A 14644-nucleotide genomic window follows, 5' to 3' on the forward strand; every position below is an offset into this window, starting at 1 on the left:
TGCTGCGACGCGGAGGCCTCTGGAAAGATGGCCGCCGGGGGTGGCACATGCTCAGATTCAGATCTCAGCAATGAAATCTCATCCAGAGATCTTGGGAGATGAGATTTTGGGACGGAATCTCATTGTGGAGTTCTGAATGTGAGCATGCACCACCCCCGGCAGCCATCTTTCCGGAAGCCACCATGTCGCAGCAACAGAGCTGTGGAGCTTTCTGGGCTTTGATGAAATACCGGTCGAGCCCCCCAGGCAGCACAGAGCCCCGCCGCCACAACACGAAGCCCTGACACCACCGCACCATATAGCACAGCCATCACAGCCGTACCACGGCCGCACCAGCCTGGGAAGGGAGGCTGCATCGGGACCGCCGCCATGGGACTGCCGCCACAGGATTTGTAAGTATATTGCGACCATAAGACGCACCCCCATTTTCCCCCAAAATTTTTTGGGGAAAAAGTGCATCTTATAGTCCGAAAAATATGGTTGGGCCAATATGTTGGGCCAAGCATAATACTGTAATTAGATGGGAAATTTCCCATCAAAAAATGGATATCATTTGCCAGACATCTTAAGTAAACCTACAAAGTTTATTTTCCATTTAGTTACATCTTTATTTGTTCCTTGTACCAATATTGTGGCATTATGTTACTGCCTTGTGCTGCTTTGTGGTACCTTTTGATTTTTCTTTTCATTCTGCAATGCTGTCTACTTCATTGGGACTGCAACAACTCTTTTGTATGTGTTTGAGTTACATTATTGTGTCTTGCTTCTTTATATACAGTCTAGCTTTCATCTCACGGTAATATAGGTTATTGAAGCAAATCCATCAGGGAAATGTCCTTTGTCTTTCTACTAAGAATGCTCAGTCTTTTGTAACCATATCACAGTGAATATAACGTGAAATAATAAAGAAAGGGTATTAATGGTCAAAGTAAACCGACAAGAATCTATGTTAGGTGTTAGTTCCATGAAAGTAGATCTTTTTGACAGCTGCTCCTCTCCAGGTTACATCACTTATGGTGGTAGCAATTTTGAAGCGCTCCTGCTTTACTTGAGTATCACCTCTGGCATATCATCTCCTCGTATTCTCCTCTTGTTGAAGGAGAAATTAAAATGGTTTCTGTTTTCTCGGGAGGTGAGTTTATTGTTTTTATTTTTTACTCTTAGCACAGACTGAAAAATATTCTGCATTTTCTGATAGTTCTGCAGATACCAATAATATACATTCTATTAGTTGATATTTGATTTGGTAACTGAGAAGTTTGTAGGTTAAAATGCCATCTCTAAGACTGTAAATTAAGAAGAAAACACACAGGTTTGAGGTTTTTTTCTGCAAATGGTTTCAAACAAAATAGATGTAATCTTTGAAAACAGTAAAGCATGAATATGGATGATTCTGCTCAGTGGAAAAGTTCTAGTTATTTTAATGAGAAAACTAATTACAAAGAGGTAGATGTCTATTTTGTTATTGCTTCTACTCATCAAAATTTAATGTATGAGTCACTTATACTATCTCATTTCCAAGACAACAACTAGACTGTTAAATTTGTATCTTATGTGAAGCTTGTTTTATTATATTCTGGCTATATTATGCAGATACTTTGGAAATATGTTTTGGAATTAGAAAGAGTATGAAAAGTTATATAATATTATACTACAGATACAATCTTTTCAGGGACAAAATGGAATAAACAAAGACTCAAGCTACGATGGCTATTATAAATGGGAAATCTTGCCTTTCTTCTGCAGCTGCCCCCTACATGGCAAATACAGTATTACTTTGTGCTCATTCAACTAGAAGAAAAACAATTTAATATACAGTATTATGCAAAAGTTTTAGGCAGGTGTGGAAGAAAGCTGCAAAGCAAGATTGCTTTAGAAATAGAATAGAAGTATTAATAGTTTATAGTTTATTTTTTTGCAATTAATAAAATGCAAAATAAAAAACATACAAAAGAGAAATCTAAATCAAAACAATATTTGGTATGACTACCCTTTGTCTTTAAAACAGTATCACTTCTTCTAGGTACACTAGGATACTTCAGAAGGGAGGTTGCTCCAAATATCTTGGAGAACTAACCTCAGATCTTCTGTAGATGTAGGCTTGTGCAGATCCTCCTGTCTCTTCCTATAAAGCCAGAGAGACTTGATGATAAAATCAAGGTTCTGTGGAGCCATATCATCACTTCCACAAATTTTTATTATGCTGAAGATAATTCTTATTGTCATTGGCTGTATTTTTAGGGTTATTGTCTTGTTGCATACATTTTGAGATGATCAGACACCTCCCTGATGGTGTTGCATGATGGATAAGTATCTGCCTACATTCATTGCCTGAAATGCACCCGCAAATTTGCAACGAACTTCCACCATGCTTCATTATTCCCTGCAAACACTCATAATTGTATTGCTTTCCAGACCTTCTGTGACAAACTCCCTTCTGTTACAGCCAGTCAATACTTACCACCTACTTCCTTCCTTGTTTCTGGACAACTGTTACTAAGTTTTTATGCATAGTTATGTCACTTAGCCTTGCTTCCATGTCAAAGATATAGCTTAATAGCCACAATTACTCCATGAAGACCGTGTCTGGTCAGTTTTCTCTGAAAAGTAGATGGGTGTAACTAGGTCTCACTGGTTGCTGTCAGTTCTGAGCTGATGACACTGCTGGTCATCTTTCAGGTTCGAAGGGAAGTAAGCTTTCATGTGTTTTTATCTGCTCCGTTAAGTTTTCTTAGCTCACCAAAGTGTCTATGGTCCACAATATTTCCCATTTCTTTTCTTTTCTCACAGCATTTTCAAAATGCCTGCAACAGCACATTTTGAAACCCAAGTTTGCATTGAAATCTTTGCCTAAAAGAGACAATGCTGTTGCAGTGTAACTACCTTGTGTCTTGTTGCTCTGCTTATTCTTGTCATGTATGACCTGTGACATGAAATTGTCTTCCAAAAACACCTTTGTAGCAGACTTTGGCTGTTCCTTAGCCAGTTGTAAGATCCCCACAGAGTTGTTTTTGTTTCAGCTAATAATTGTGTTTCACCCTACATTTGAAAATAATCGTTATCACCTGTATGATATAATCACTCACACTTGATTATAATCTGACAAAATCTCTGACTGTGCAAGTGTACCTAGAAGAATTAATGCTGTTCTGAGGTCAAAGGGTAGTCACACCAAATACTGATGTGATTATAGGTTTCTTTTTTGTTCATTCACTTCACATTTCGTTAGCTGGTAAAATAGACTTTTAACACTTATTTTGGTAAAGCAATCTTACTTTTCAGCAATTTTTACACACCACCTTAAATCTTTTGTACAGTACTATCTATAGTCAAACTAAGTTTGAAAATAAATATTTTAGGTCTATCTAATAGAACAAGATCAGACGTGGACGACCCCTTTTTTGGTCATCTAGTCTAAAGCCTATAAGTGGACAAACCTTCTAAGGAGTGCTATTTTCTTGGTATAGACTCACAGTCTTTTCTCTCTGCCCTATTGTTGGCAAATAGTGGCATGAGGTAAGTAAGTTAGCAGGAATAGGGCTTCAAAATGTTCATGAGAAGAACGCTAGAGACATGTAGACATGCCAAAACTATTAATTCTTTATGGATCTATGGAGGGGCCTTCAGCAGTCAGCAAGTTATGACCTATTCCAAGGATAGGTGATGCCTTCCTAAGATTGGAATAACTCTAACATTTGTACATCGATGGCTTTCTACTGCTTGTCAAAAACATGCTCATAGTATAATTCTCTTCTTTTAAAGCACCACTCCAGCAGTTTTTTTTATTTCAACACTGGAGTGATGCTACTAATCTAAGTTCCCTGTGTCTAGTATTCTACTTACCAGCCTCTGTCATCATCTATTCTTGGGGCCTTTTTGGTCCCGTGCTGTGATCTTGTGACTGCAACTTCTGATTGACTGGAAGTCAAAGGTAGTGATCACAAGCTTTCAATGCAAGTCTATGACAGCCTCGTTCTGCCTCTCATTGACTTACATTGAGTTGTGACTTCTGGATCACTCCAGCAAACACTCGAGTGATTTGGCAGGTCAGAAACTGCTGGAAACCCACTGAAGTGGCGCTGATAACAGATGAAGATGTCAGTTAGTAAGAATAAGACCAGGTTCAGGGAACTAAGGTTAGTAGCACCTCTCCAGCACTGTAATAAATGGAGTGCTGCACTAATATTGACTCTGTTGTGTAAGGGTTAGATAGTGAAGATAAATTGTAACTCACGTTGGGCTCTGGGACTTATGTTAAGTTATTACAACCTGGTGCCGGCCATAGAATATTTAAGCTGTATTAAAGCTACTGGAAATAAATATTTTGGCATGTCTTATTATATTAAGTATTATATAATCCATCTTTAATTGTGGGCACTTCAACAACTTGCTGCTACTGTTATGTTAAAAGAAACTTGGCCACCTATTCTGCCTAAAGAAAAGGCTTCATCGTCAGTGATAAAATCCAGTATTCATTTCCTTTACATAGTAATCTAAGTTGTCAGAAGCATTTACAGGTAGTGAAAAAAGGAGGATGCCATGGGAATGGTTATGTGCTCTGTTATTCAAAATGTATGGGAGATGGGCACATTTCGTCTACTTGTACCCACAACAAAGCAACATGAAATCAAAGACACGTAAGAAAAATGTCAGCAAATGCTGTGATACACAGAGCAAAATCATTACTTACTTTGAAGATGGGTTCATTCATACATATTCAGCTCTCATTTGGACACACTTTTAATTCCAGATTTTTCACATATTATGTCAATATACATGCATCAGATTATCCAGCGCTGCTTGTGCGATATCACTACGGATTGATAAAATATTTAGATAATCATAAAGCATTCATAAGATTTAACCTAATAGAAATACATTTTATCAAACTCAAAGCAGCTTGCTTATGCAGAATTATTTGTTTGTATTTTATTGCATATCTTGTAAACATGTCATGCTTCTTTTTGACACATTTATTGATTTCTTTAACTTATGAATGTTTTATAAGCAACGCTAGAGAATCTTTGAGGTACATTTTTAAACTGCAAATTACTGGCATATTCCATATGAACTGTCCCAACTCAATTCTGATTAAAACAAGCCAATAGTAGGAAAAAACTATGTTGCATAACTAGTAAAGTCTCAAACTTCTTTTTCAGTTCTATAACAAGTTTTTGGCCTCATTCAGACATCCATTTTTCACATGTGTTTTCTAAGTGTTTTTCACAGTTAGAATACCTACCCATTATAATTTACAAGACAAGAGCTTGATCCATGAATCCATCTGTAGCTACTTTTGTCTATTAATTACTGTTTTAAGACTGTTTTTTCTGTTTTGCGTCAAATTCTGCTTTCAAGTTACGCCTGTTTTGAAAATTACTTTCTTCTTGTTTCTTTTTTCTCTGTTTGCCATTGTGGCTGTGGTTTTTCTAATCAGTAGCGTGCAAAGTTTTGGAGGGCATTATAAGAAATGACCTGCAGAAATACAGTATATTGTAGAGAATATTATAATAGCTGACAACCAGCAATTTGGATTCATGAAGAGTAAGTCATATCTAACCAACATGTTGGGTTTCTAAGAGGAGGTAAGTGCAAATCTGGATGTTGGTATTGCGGCTGATGTGATTTATCTGGATTTTGCAAAGGCATTTGATACTGTACCACATAACAGCCTGATACTGAAGCTCCAGACGCAGGAACTAGGGGGAGCTACAGCTCTGGCAAAAATTAAGAGACCACTGCAAAATTTTCAGTTTGTCTGATTTTTCTCTTTATAGGTATATTTTTGAGTAAAATGTAAATTGCTCTTTTATTCTATAAACTACTGACAACATGTCTTCGAAATTTCCAAGCACTAAATTTTGTATTTATTTTCAGAAAATGAGAAATGGTCAAAATAACAAAAAATGCAGTGCTTGCAGACCTCAAATAATGCTAAGAAAACAAGTTCATAATTATTTAGAAACAACAATACTAATGTTTTAACTCAGGAAGAGTTCAGAAATCTATATTTTGTGGAATAACCATGATTTTTAATCACAGCTTTCATGCGTCTTGGCATGCTTTCCACCAGTCTTTCACACTGGTTTTGGGTGACCTGATTTATTCGGCCGCATTTTCTTTTGTACTATGCGGTAACGAACTTTGTTGTTTACTTTGATTCTTTTTGTACACTAATTGTCCGCACTTGGGGGCGTTCCCTTCCTCCTTATTTGTTTGCACACACTTTCTAGTAATTTTGGATGATTTTTTATGCAATTATTCATTTTTCTAATCGTATTCATATTTATTATTTTGTAATTTTCCTATTTGGGTCTGCCATTTCTAATATTATATATATACAGTATATATATATATATATATATATATATATATACACAGTATTTATATATTTTAATTTATTCTTGTATAGCTTGCCCTGACACGTGCACATTGTCTTCTTTGTATTTTTTGCCACTATTATCTAATAAAGGTATTTTTTAATTGATGATTTCCTCTCTGGAATTTCCTGGCTATCCAGTGTTTTATGTTGTTTTGGGTGGTTTCCTTACCCTGAGTGGTATTCACTCCTTTTTCACAGATCACCGAGACCATTCAGTATATATACACATACGTATATATATATCTTATTGATTCTGCATATGAGTGCGCAGGACCATATGGTATTTCTGTTGTTCTGACTTAATATTCATTAAATGGGAGTATACTCGGGACTACAGTGCAGGAGAAGGACATGGGTATTCTGGTTACAACTAAGCTGAGCTGCAGTACTCAATGTCAAGATTCAGCAGCAAAAGCAAACAAGATTTTAGGGTGTATGAAAGGAGATAAAATCCTGCTATCCCATCGTATTGTTACCCCTCTATAAATCACTTGTGAGACCACATCAAGAATATGGGATCCAATTCTGGGCTCCACATTTTAAAAAAACATTCACAAGTTAGAGTCAGTTCAAAGACGGGCAACTAAATTATTAAAATGGATGGAAGGCCTCTCATATATTGAGAGATTGTTAAAGTTGGGCATGCTTAGCTTAGAAAAAAGACATCTCAGAGGAGATCTCATTTATATGTATAAATATATGTGTGGTCAATACAAAACACTGGCACATGACATTCCTTCCAAAGACCATACATAGGACCAGGGGGCACTAATTATGGGTGGAGGAAAGGCAATGCCGTCAGCTAAATAGGAAAGGGTTCTTTACAGTCAGATTTTGGAATGCCGACCACAAGAGGTAGTAATGGCAGACACCATAACAGCTGTTAAAAAAGGGCTGGATGATTTCCTCAGTTCACATAACATTGTGGGTTACATATAATTTAGTCACAAAAATGTATAATTATAATTGGGGGAAAGGTAGAACTTGATGGACTTGGGTCTTTTTTCAACCTTTTTAACTATATGTAATCAATGTATTATTTGAATGTGGACCTGTAAATGTATTATGCTGCCCTTATATGGGATAAGCACTCAGATACACTTTAAATCCATAGCATATTTTAGTGAAGTTTAAGTTTTCAATGAATGAAGCCTCCGGCAAATGGGAAGTCCTAAACAAAAAAAGGAAGAAAAAAACTTCTAGAGGTAAGCATGTCCTTAAATAGGTTGTCTTGGTTTGACACAAAAGTCTGAAGTCTGAATATGTGATTATGGCTTACAGCCAATGAAAACCCCAAATTCATCATCTCAGTAAATTAGAATACTTTATAACACCAGCTTGAAAATCTGAAATGTTGGCCTACTAAAATGAATGTCCAGTAAATGCACTCAATATTTGGTTGGGGCTCCTTTTGCATCATTTGCAGCATCAATGCAGCAGGGCATGGAGGTGACCATCCTGTGGCACTGCTGAGGTGTTATGAAAGCCCAGGTTGCTTTCATAGCATCCTTCAGCTCGTCTGCATTGTTGGGTCTGGTGTCTCTCATCTTCTGCTTCGCAATACCCCATAGATTCTCTATGGGGTTAAGGTCAGGTGAGTTTGCTGGCCAATCAATCTTAGTGACACTGTTGTTTTTAAACCAGGTATTGGTACTTTTGCCTCCGTGTACAGGTGCCAAGTTCTGCTGGAGAATGAAATTTCCACCTCCAAAAAGCTTGTTGGCAGAGGGAAGCAAGAAGTGCTCTAAAATTTACGGGTAGACGGCTGCTCTGACTTTGGTCTTGATAAAACACAGTGGACCTACACCAGCAGATGACATGGCTCCACAAACCATCACTGATTGTGGAAACTTCTCACTAGACCTCAAGCAGCTTGGATTGTGTGCCTCTCCACTCTTCCTCCAGACTCTGGGACCTTGACTTCAAAATGAAATGTAAAATTTACTTTCATCTGAAAATAACACCTTAGACCACTGGGCAACATTTCAGTTATTTTTCTCCTTGGCCCAGTAAAGACACTTCTGGCATTTTCTATTCGTCATGAGTGGCTTGACACAAAGAATGCGACACTTGTAGCCCATGTCCTGGATACGTCTGTGTGTGGTGGCTCTTGAAGCAATGACTCCAGCAGCTGTCCACTCCTTGTGAATCTCCCCAAAATTTTTGAATAGCCTTTTCCTAACAATCCTTTCAAGGCTGTAGTTATCCCGGTTGCTTGGATACCTTTTTCTACTACACTTTTTCCTTCCACTCAACTTTCTATTAATATGCTTGGATACAGCACTCTGTGAACAGCCAGTGTCTTCAACAATGACCTTTTGTGGCTTACCCTTCTTGTGGAGTGTGTCAGTGACTTCATTCTGGTCATTGGTCAAGTCAGCAGTCTTCCCCATGACTGTGGAGCTTTCTGAAACAGACTAAGGGACCTTTTCAAACACCTAGGAAGCCTTTGCTGGTGTTTTTGTTAATTATTCTAATTTACTGAGATAATGACTTTTGGGTTTTCATTGTCTGTAAGCCATAATCATCAACATTAACAGAAATAAACTCTTGAAGTAGATCACTCTGTTTGTAATGACTCTATATAATATATGAGTTTCACTTTTTGTTTTGAAGAACTGAAATAAATTAACCTTTTGATGACATTCTAATTTTGAGAGAAGCACCTGTATGTACATCAGGAGCACTGGAGAATCCGGACTGCACATGCCTGGCAAGCTGTGAGGATTCAAATGTCTGCTGTCATACTTATTGAGTGCAGACTTTCATGCACAATGGGGTATAATAACAAATATTAAAAATATTCTATATGATAATATAGTAGTTTAAAAAATTTGAAAAAACATATGTAGAATGTCCATTTTCCTTTCTGCTTTTGTGAAATATGTATCATAAACCATGACCATAGGTGACATTCATCCTTCAGTCCAAAAGTAGCCTTGAAAAGATGATATATGCTTGTGTAAGAACTGCATTTGTATCATGTAATTAACGTGCCATGCTATGCTTTGAACAGAGATATGCATTCTATAGCTGCTTTGTGTTCTTGTATCCTTTGTTGCAGAATATCAAAGAACAGTGCCCATAAAGAAGCTGCAACACCACCATTGAAATGTCTTTCAGATCTGCTCATTATAGTCTTGTAAAGGCTCAACAAACTTCACACAGGTTTTTGTTAGTTAACCCAAGTTGTACATGGGGCTTTCACACTTAGGTTTAGTCTTTTTCTTTGTTTAGTAAAATTACTTACATGTAAACTTTTGAAGGAAATTCCAGTTAAAAGTAAAAATTGATATTTGTTCCTATGCAGTAAAGTTTTAGGGGTATGAGAACCTTACCTCATCTCTATTCACAGAAAAGTATGGCGAATAGAGATGAGCAAATAAATTTGATTGGAACTGAATTCTATTAGATTACGAAAATCCATACTCTCCAAAAACTGATTTTTTGAAGTTCGTTTCTGTGTAAATTCGGCAAAATTGTGACTAATGGACATTTAACTATTTTTTTTATTTTTTACATGTTATACTTCTTATGAGCTGGGATTTGGAGAGACCCCAGATCATAACAAGGGACATTCAATTTATGGAGAATAACTTCTTTGTGAATTGAATTTCCCAGGTAAAACCTCACAAACAAACGAATTTGAATTATTTCTATAATAGTGATTAGCACTGCCAATTCTTGTCAGGGTTTAAAGCATCTTTCAATTTAGAGGCAGAATTGCTAAAAGTGTCTGAAATTCGGAAAACTTAGAATAAGACTAGATGCGGCAAATTGATCAGAGGGGCTCATGCTGGAGGATAAATTGGCTCATTTGGGATCAATTTTTTTGCCTGAAAAATGTTTGCCACATTGTGTCATACTTTACATTGACCACAATTCCTGCCCGGTTACATTGAGTGAGGCAAAAAAATGCTTAACACAGCAAATGTGGCATGGATGTCAGAATTCTGTCTCAATTTCTGTGGCATTTTCTTTAAGTGTTTTTTATTTTTATTTTACCACTGCTTCAAATCTAAGTCCCAGGCCCTCTATCTTAGGTTGGTTTCACACTTGCGTTTTTTTGCGCTGTTTTTTAGCGCAAAAAAATGCATGCGTTTTTTCCCCTATCTTTTACATGGGTGCGCATAGGTGCGCATACACACGTGTTTGTACGCGTTTGTATGCGCATGCGTTTTTTTGTAGTGTGTGCTCGAGTGCACAAAATGCATCCTGTTGCATTTTTTGTGCGTCCGACTTGCCCCCAAAAAACGCATGCGCACGCAATGCGGTTTTTTACAGCAAAACACCCATTATAGTCTATGGGTGCGCAAACGTGCGCATTGTAATGCGCACGTATGCACAAAAAACGCATGCGTTTTTTTAAAAAAACGCACCAAAACATGCAAAAAATGCACACAAATGCATGATGCGTTTTTTTCATGCGTTTGTGTGCGCAAAAAACGCACAGCAAAAAAACACAAGTGTGAAAGTAGCCTTATACTCACCTTCTGGTGTGTTCACCTTTTATCACCGCCACTCCTGTCGCTCTCTGCAGTTTGTGACCTGAAAGTTTCTCCAGTGTTTCATGGAGCGAGCCAGAGGTCACAACTCAGAACAATTCTGTGAAAGCCTTGATCTGGCTCTCATCGAATTGCATTGAGAGCTTGTGATGTAGTTTCTGAAATCCGTCCAGTCAGAAGTTGCGGCCACAAGATGGCATGATGTGGGACCGGAAATCGAGTATAAGAGTAGGGGCTGGGACCTTAGGTTTAAAGCACCATTCCAACTCTGAATCCACCCCCATTGTACCTGTTGTTGTTGCTGCGATCTTTTGATGTTTACAATGGAGATGTCAGGTATGATAAAATGTTAGTATTAACAGGGTGTGCTCTATGCCAAGTAAATTATGTATTAACAGGTGTATTTTTTGTGAATATCTCACGTATGGAATCTTTGTACTTATACCATTTCATCCGATGCTTGACATTGTGCTTGGTGATGGAAGACTTGCATGCAGATGCTTGGTCATGAAAATTCATGCCATGGAGCTCCCAGCAGAAGGTTTTTGTGTTGATATTAATGTAGGTTTGGAACTCTGCAGTCATGGAGTCAGTAGACTATTGGCCCTCAGCATCTCCGCTCCGTAACATTATGTGGTCTGCCACTTTGAAGCTAAGTTGGTTTGGTTCCTAAACTCTTCTACTTTTCAGTAATACCACTCTTGATATGGAATTTTTAAAATAGAAGAAAAGAAATGAACCAACATTTGGCAGCGGTGGCGTCTTATTACATAATCTGCCCGAATTCAGTCAGCTATTTAGAATTAGCCCTTCTTCACAAATATTGGTAAGGTGACTAAATGTGGCAATTGGACTGAAAGAAAAACTTGAAATCATTAATTAAAAACTGTGTCTCAATAATTTTGGTCATATAGAGTATGTTATGTGTGTCATCTATCTAGCTATCTAGATATCTAATATCTATCTATCTCTTTCTATTTTTAGAAAAAAATGGGACAGCACACCATTAAGTTAGTGGGTGCACAGGTCTCCCAAGCAAATTATCCATAGTGTATATTTGCAAAAAATATAGAAGTAAAAAAAGAAAGCAGCACTCCAATAATTACCAAAGGTTGAAGTGGACTTTATTTAGCCCACATGGCATGGTGACATTTCCGCTCACATGAGGCTTGATTAAGGCTTATGTGAGCCAAAAGGTTGTCATGCTATGTTGGCTAAATAAAGTCCACTTTATAGATGCAACATCTCAGGAAAAGAATGCAGCACTCACCAGTCAGAAAACATTCCCATGTCCTTTTATTTCACCATTCGTGGAGTAGACAAGGTTACGGACATACAGGGTTGATGAGGCATGCGGGGGAAAGCAGGGCGATGGCCGTTTTGCATCTGTACACTTCAACGGGACCATATTGTACAGAAAGTCCACTTCAACCTTTGGTAATTATTGGAGTGCTGCTTCCTTGTTTTACTTCTATCTATCTATTTTGGGTGCTCAAAAGTCCTCAAAACACAAAAGTCAAGACGCTCCTTGTTTTCTGCAGCAAAAACCAGAATGTTGGCAGGAAAAATACTGCGTAAAGTACATGTGATTATGAAGTGTCTTTGATGCGTTTTCACTTTTTTTTCATTCATTTATTGGGTGAGAAATGGTGCAAAACTCACAAAGATTGACTTTCTCCAGATTTGAATAAAAAACAAAACACTTTGTTGATTAAAATCTGCAGGGAAAAAATAAGCTTCACGTGCATGATATTTCAGAAATCTCATTCACTTTTCTGGTACTGCAAAATGCTGCTTTTTTCCACTGTGCCAAAAGATGCATGTGAACAAGCCCTTAGGAAAAAAAAGATGATATAGAGGCTGTTAGCACTTCAGTGAATTGAGTCAAAAATAACAAAGAAAGAAGTGGATCTGATAAATACTAGGGATGAGTGAGTAGTGTTGTATTCGAACTCGCTGTACTCGTTGCAAGTACCTCCTAATACTCGGGTACTCGCAACGAGTAGCGAGTCCAATGCAAGTCTATGGGAAATGTGAGTAATGGGCGGGGACTGTGCTGGCCTGTGTGGGACTGTGCTGGACTGTGCAGGTATTGTGCGGGGACTGTGCTGGGCTGTGCAGGGACTGTGCTGGGCTGTGTGGGCTGTGCAGGTACTGTGTGGGGACTGTGCCAGGCTGTGCGGGGACTGTGCTGGCCTTTGCCGGCTGTGCAGGGACTGTGCGGGCTGTGCAGGTACTGTGCAGGGACTATGCCGGGCTGTGCAGAGACTGCTGGCCTGTGCGGGCTGTGCAGGGACTGTGCGGGCTGTGCAGGTACTGTGCAGGGACTATGCCGGGCTGTGCGGAGACTGCTGGCCTGTGCGGGCTGTGCAGGGACTGTGCGGGCTGTGCAGGTACTGTGCAGGGACTATGCCGGGCTGTGTGGGACTGTGCTGGCCTGTGCGGGATTGTGCTGGGCTGTGCAGGTACTGTGCGGGACTGTGCTGGGCTGTGCGGGGACTGTGCCGGGCTGTGCGGGGACTGTGCAGGTCTGTGCGGGACTGTGCCAGGCTGTGCGGGGACTGTGCTGGCCTGTGCAGGACTGTGCTGGGCTGTGCAGGGACTGTGCCGAATATTGCTAGCCGAGTAGTGAAATACTCGCTAGGATTCGAGTACCGTGAGTACCGCATTACTCGCCGAGTACCGAATCCTGGCGAGTATACTCGCTCATCCCTAATAAATATATCCGCTAATTTTAATGTCATCCACCGGAGTGCTGCCTCTATCCTATTTTCTTTTTTATTATGATACATTTTCTTCACAATTATGAATTCTTGCATATATACAATAGAAAAGTCCTAGTAAACATTAAAAGGACCGGCCACTTTCAGCCTCCTGACCACCTGATCTGGCTCCTTAGATATCCTAGCAGCACATGCAGATGAACTTTAACCTTCTCTGGAGCAGATGGAACATTTTGTGAACAATTAGCCATGTGCAAATGTTAAGTTGTTTACCTTTTGCATACAGTGACTAACGAACGGACGGCATATGCTGCTCCCCTTGCATCTTATCTGGTTTTATTGCGATTTAATACTGGCTGTTCTGCAAACATAAAAAAAAAGGTTAGCCACATGGCAGATATATATAAAAAAACTGTCTGATTCATTCTCTATTCAATTTCTCTATTTGCATTTTAAAAGAAATCTAACCACATTGATGGAAAACCTTGTATGTCGCCATCGCTGCAGGTTGAGTATGAGCTTGTAGCAGCATTTCCCTGTTTATGTACATAAAAACATGTTTCAATTTGCAGCAATTAGTCAGCATTAATAGTGACTTTTCAGACCTTTGCAATCGGCAGTTATGAAAAACAATTCTGCTTAAATCCCGTTCTTTAGTATTTTAAACAGATGGCAAAGGCTTTTCTGCTGATTATAACTTTGAGGCAAGCTTTCCTAAATGGAATCAGCGGGGTTCATTAAGGTCCTATTTGATGTATCAGTATTATAAAAATACCATGTTAATTATACTCAAACGTTGCAAGTTACCTCCATTTTCCTGCAATCAGAAGATGAGAGAAACCCTGTGAAGCAAATTAGTCCTAATTGAAAGAGGACTGATTAATATTTAAATAAGGCATTGTGTGAGTGATTCTGCCATGAGAAAAATAGGCTGAACATCTGAATTAATTGCATAGCAGGTTAAATTAAATTTTATATAATGGGCTGGAAGATGAGTTGGCACAGTGCTTTAACAGAGAGTACAATGGCATGCT

At 38.7% G+C, this 14644-nt stretch overlaps 1 protein-coding gene across 3 annotated transcripts in view; it reads left to right on the forward strand.

The window, feature by feature from the left end:
• The window catches only part of TOX (thymocyte selection associated high mobility group box), a 342737-nt gene that overhangs the window by 87080 nt on the left and 241013 nt on the right, over nt 1-14644 (forward strand). The window contains exons 1-2 of one of the 3 annotated variants that reach the window (XM_073583955.1): nt 1088-1132; nt 5438-5585. The exons of the other annotated variants lie outside the window; for them this stretch is intronic. The gene's annotated coding sequence lies outside the window, so the exon portion shown is untranslated. Of the gene's footprint in view, nt 1-1087; nt 1133-5437; nt 5586-14644 lie in introns of those variants that run through there. 3 annotated transcript variants of the gene reach the window in all.

The sequence above is a fragment of the Dendrobates tinctorius genome, unplaced genomic scaffold (genome assembly GCF_039654945.1).
Source record: "Dendrobates tinctorius isolate UK_male_01 unplaced genomic scaffold, ASM3965494v1 ptg000082l, whole genome shotgun sequence".
In the NCBI taxonomy this organism is placed as follows: Eukaryota; Metazoa; Chordata; class Amphibia; order Anura; family Dendrobatidae; genus Dendrobates; species Dendrobates tinctorius.